We start from the raw sequence: 5,946 nt of genomic DNA, 5'->3' as shown, positions 1-5,946 counted from the left end.
AAGATTCTCGCGTAAGTAACCCTTTTTGGGCCATAGTCAATTTGGGCCTAGAACCCATAACCAGCAAAGCCCCGTCGAAGGATTTCGACGAGCAACAATCTTTTTTGGCACGCCCAGTGGGACCTTTAGTGTCGGTTCGAGAGAAGTACTATGCCATGCACACGAGGACGTAACAACTTAGACGGTGGTGGAGACGAACCCTAGGAAGAAATACAACGAATGGAGTCATCCACGGCCCATCAAGAGAACGTCGAGGTCTCTCGACGTAACGTCGAAGAGCTAAGGAGAAATCCAGAAATGACGCATGTCATGTTAACATCGATAAGGCGTACCATCGAAGAAGTCCAGAACGAGTTTGCTGATCACATGGTACAGCGGATGACCGAAGTTGTCGGGCCGTTAATCATCAACACGTATCACGAATGTGCTGCAGGACAATATGAGATTACAATTAACCCACCTCATGCTCAAGAAGGGAATGGTTTCGTACCAGCAGCAAGCGGCGGTTTACCAAGAACGACACCGCCAAATATTGGCCCCGTAGGACGTAACACTCAGCCTTTAGCACCTGTGCGAATGCTGCAACGAGGGGAAGCGTTACCGGCCAATGAACCTAGACCCCCGATGAATGCGAACACAGGTATGTTCCCTAGACATCCTATTCGACAAGATATACTGCGCGGATACTGTTATGTTTCCGGGACACCCTGTTCGACAAGACAAGAATATTGCTCGTCGGGAGGCTGCTGCCCAAGATAACCCCGTCCCTGTCAATGAACAACCGGTACCCATGATCATCGAAAATCAGGGGGCAGTACCCTTTAGGGGGCAATGGCAAGCTAGGGGGCATGACCAATTTCCCCAAGTCAGGGGGCAAGGACAGTTTGGACACTAGGCCATACGACCTGGATATCGCCAGATGAATCAGGCTATACAACCACCAGGCCCCGAGCCAATGTTTCAGCCTGTTATGCAACCAATGTATCATCCACCACAACCTGGATATCAAATGTCATATCAACCGCAGTACCATTAGCCGGTGTTCGACCAGGCACCCATATACATTGACCCAATGGTAGGATACCGGGCTAATGTTTACCGAAAACCGTACCCAGATTGGATGGATACGATCCCGTATCCAAGAGGGTTTAAAATACCCGAGTTCACACTTTTTACTGGCGAGGATGATCAGTCCACGTATGAACATATCAATCGTTTTCTAGCACTATGTGGGGATGCTACACATACGGATCACCGAAAATTAAGGCTCTTTCCATTATCCTTGTCGAAAACAGCCTTTACATGGTATACCGCACTACCACTCAATTCGGTGTTGACATGGGAGCAGATTGAACATTTGTTTCATGGCCGGTTTCAAAGGGCGGTGTCGAACTTGTCGATAGCGGATTTGTCAACAATGAAGCAAATGACAAACGAGACGGTCGACCGGTTTATTGCAAGGTTTAAACGGGCTAGGAACAAATGCTTAGTTCCTTTACCAGAAAAGACGTTCGCCGAGTTCGCTTTCAACGGATTGAAATTCGAAATACGAGATAGGATGGTGGAGCATCCATGTGCAGATCTGTTCGAATTATCCACGATGGCAACAAAGCACGAGAGTCTGCTCAAGGAAAAAGATAAAAGACATACCCGAAGAGGAGATGTAAGTTTTGTCGAGCCACCCGATTTCGACGAAGAATCAACGGATCTCGTCGAAGTGGCCGTCGCCCGATTAACCATCGATAAGCCATACACTTGCCAAGCACCGAAGCCAGCAAGGATGAAAGAAAAGTCAGCTATAATGGCTAAAGCAAAAGAGGCAGTGTACTATTCATTCGATGCGAATCGGGCGTAAGAAATTTTCGACATATTGCTTGGTGACGGACAAATCGAGCTAACGTAAGGACAGAAGATGCCGTCTAAAGAAGAATTAGCGAGGAAGAAGTACCGCAAATGGCACCATTCATAGAGCCATAACACATCGGATTGTTTAGTCCTTAAAAAGAACATTCAAGAAGCAATTCGACAATGAAAGATCAAATTCGCTGAGGACAAAGGGAAGCCCTCGATGGATGTGGACACCGATCCTTTTCTAGTAATGACTGGAATGGTGTCTTTAAAGCGATCGAGTAAATGGCATACGTCAACAAATTTATGCGCTCATTGCAGGCGAAAATTGGGAAACACGAGTACACCCAAGGAAGGGTACCAAAAGAGCGGTCGAATTAGTCGGAGGGACAAGACGCCTTTTCACATCGAAAGTGCCGGACCTCGAAGAAATCCCAACAATCGGAGAATTTATAAGTCATTTAAGCGGAGATACGATGAAGGGGACCCTACAATTGGTACTTTAGGTGAGCGAAGTGGCAAGTTTGATTATTACGTGAGCTATGGTCCACCACCCCCACATCCTCAAGAAAGAGTCCACTATGGATGGGGAAAGGAGTTCGACAGAAATTTTCGACAAGGCCTCTATGAGCCACATCGTCAACGCACTCTTAAGATACCAAGCAACCCCGTAGAGGGATCGTGGTATGAGGTGACGGAGGACCAAGAAAAGGAGAAAATCTTGACCCGAACTCAGAAGAGAAGGGTACAAAGAAAGAATAGGGTCCGCATACTACGGCAACAGGAGATTCCAGGCCGTCATAGCTCAATGGCAACAGCTCCTAACCACACCAAACTGCGGAGGGCAAGAAATCTGGTTTGGCGGCGACGACTAGAAGAGACACATCAAGCTCAAGAAAAAGAGGACAAGGGTACAAAGCCACGTAAAACATCTGCGTCTAAATCCCGATTTAAAACCCCGTTAGCGTGTCAAGTATCCCCCCTAAGCTCTTGTATGGTACGAGTTAAATTACTACACGAGTTTCGACTTGAGTCGACCTCGGCTGACGGCGGCGACAAGGAAACGATGCAAGAAAAGGAAGGGGCTCGGTTTTGCTTCAACGATGAAGAAACCATGGAATTCAGAAAACCCATGGAAGATCTCTCAAATCATTTGAGGTCGCTCAATATAAATGCCAAGATCAACGGGCGGCCGGTAATGAAAGTACTTGTGGATGGGGGTTCAACGTTAAATCTCATTCCATACCGCTTCTTCAAGAAAATAGGAAGGAATGATGACGAAATAATCCCATCGAATATACGGTTGTCCGATTTCACCGGCGAGATTACCGAAGTAAAGGGAGTATATGTCGCCGACCCGATCGTCAGATCTAAAACATTGAGGACGTCCTTCTGCGTCGTCGACGCCGACGGGTCTTATAACTTGCTGTTGGGACGGGATTGGATACATGGAAACCAATGTGTCCCATCAACACTTCACCAGACGCTGGCATTCTGGAATGGGGACAAAGTGGAATATGTAAAAGCAAATCCCCGGACTTGTGTTACCTGGACCCGTATATCCGGCCGGGACAAAGTGATGCCAGATGATTGCCTTCGCATATCTAAGCCGCCTGAAGCGGACTCAAGAAACATTGCATTCTGCCGTTTCGACAAAGGGAGCACCGAGTGGATCCCGAGAAAGGAGCCGGTGGAACCAATCGACCGCCTTTCCGATGGAAAGTCGGTCATTTGCACAAAACCTCGCTAAGAGGTATGCGGCCTACTGGGCCGAGCAAAATGATCAAGCTAGACAGCTTGCAGATGGCATTCTAGATTTCGAAGAATCCCCAATTAATGAGGACGACAAAGTAATTCAAGCCCAAGACCCATTGGAAGAAGTCAATCTCGGAGACGAAGCTTCCCCTCAACCTACTTATGTGAGCCAACTACTCGATCGGCGATACAAGGATCAAATGGTAAACTTATTGAGGAAATATAAGGATTGTTTTGCCTGGAATTACCATGAGATGCCCGGCCTTTCGAGGAGCATAGTTGAGCATCGATTGCCAATTAAGAGGGGATTTCGACCACACCAACAGTCTGCTAGAAGGTTCGCTCCCGAAGTAATCCTTAAAATTAAGGAGGAAATTGAGCGTCTCCTTTCGGCCGGATTCATAAGATCAACAAGATATGTCGAATGGTTGTCGAATATTGTGTCTGTCAAGAAGAAGAATGGCAAACTCCGAGTGTGTGTTGATTTCCGCGACCTCAATGCGGCCACCCCGAAAGACGAGTACCGGATGCCCATGGCGGATATGTTGATCGATTCGGCATCCAATAACGAAATAATGTCCCTCATGGACGGACATTCTGGGTACAATCAGATATTTATAGCAATGGAGGATGTTCACAAGACAGCATTCAGATGCCCCGGGGCCATTGGTACGTTCGAATGGGTCATCATGCATTTTGGATTGAAGAATGCCGGTGCTACGTATCAAAGGGCAATGAATTACATTTTCCACGATATGGTTGGGGAATTCATGGAGGTCTAGATCGATGACGTCATCGTCAAGACAGACTAGGTAAGTCATCTGGACCACTTAGAGCAAGCTTTTGAGAGAATGTGGAAATTTAAATTAAAGATGAATCCTTTGAAATGCGCTTTCGGGATAAAAGCTGGCAATTTCCTTGATTTTTTGGTTCACCAAAGAGGTATAGAAGTAGACATGAATAAAGCCAAGGCTATTTTAGAATTGTCATCTCCCGATAATAAAAAACAGCTGCAAATGTTAATCGGAAAATTAAATTTCTTGCGGCGTTTTATAGCTAACTTGTCAAGAAAAATTGAAGTTTTCTCCCCGTTGCTCAAATTGAAGAATGAGCGAGAGTTTGTGTGGGAAGAGAAGCATCAAGTGGCTTTCGACAAGTTAAAAGAGTATCTCATCAAGCCACCGGTGTTGATGCCACCAAAAGTGAGACGGCCATTGAAGTTGTACTTATCGACCGCCGATACAACGATCGGGAGTATGCTGGCTCAAGAAAACGACGAAGGGAAAGAACAGGCCGTGTACTACCTAATTAGGATGTTCAATGATGCCGAGACGAGATATACGTCCATCGAAAAATTATGTTTATCACCGTACTACGCCTGTACAAAATTACGACATTATATGTTACCGACTACGATACATGTAATTTGCAAAACAGACGTGATTAAGTACATGTTGTCCAGGCCGATCATTAGGGGCCGGATTGCAAAATGGGCGTTTACTCCGATAGAAATCGATTTGATTTATGTGCCGCTCAAAGCGAAAAAGGGGCAGGCAATATCCGATTTCATTACCGAATACCCGTTGGGTTTAAAAGTCGAGGATGATGAAAATTATCTTGGTATCGCACCTTAGATATTATATTTCGATGGGTCGGTGGCGTCCGGTTCAACAGGCGTAGGAATCATGGTTATATCACCTTTTCGACAGAAAACAAAACTCATATTCAGGCTTGACTTTGAATGCTCAAATAACCAAGCCGAATATGAAGCCCTGATCGTGGGGCTGAATGTTTTAATTGACATGGGGATCGAGTCAATTAAAGTGAAGGGCGATTCTCGGCTGGTGATCAAACGACTAAACGGTGAGTATCAATGTTTGAATGAAAACATTATTAGACATCATCACCTGGCAAAAGAATTGTTGTCGAAGTTCGTCAAATAGGAGCTAATCCATGTCAAGAGGAGTGAAAATTCAGAAGCTAATGAATTAGTTCAAATGGCATCGGGATATCGTATATCGAAGGAACTAGCGGACCACATCATTACTCGGGTAAGGACCTTACCATCGATAGATGCTCGGGTAATGATGGTTGAGCAATCTGAAAGCTTAGGAGAAACTAGCGGCCAACAAGATTGGAGAACCCCTTTGATAAACTACTTGAAAAACCCTAGTTCGGGCAAGAAAGACTTCAAAAGAAAAGCCCTAAAATATCTGTTGATCGACAACGAGTTGTATCGAAAGACAATCGACGGATTGCTTCTCAAGTGCTTGGGGCGGGAGGAAGCGATGCTAGTCATGACGGAAGTCCATGAAGGGATCTGTGGTGCGCATCAGTCTGGAT

This window comes from Rhodamnia argentea, chromosome 9 (assembly GCF_020921035.1).
Source record: "Rhodamnia argentea isolate NSW1041297 chromosome 9, ASM2092103v1, whole genome shotgun sequence".
Lineage (NCBI taxonomy): Eukaryota > Viridiplantae > Streptophyta > Magnoliopsida > Myrtales > Myrtaceae > Rhodamnia > Rhodamnia argentea.
This window is presented reverse-complemented; position numbering follows the sequence as displayed.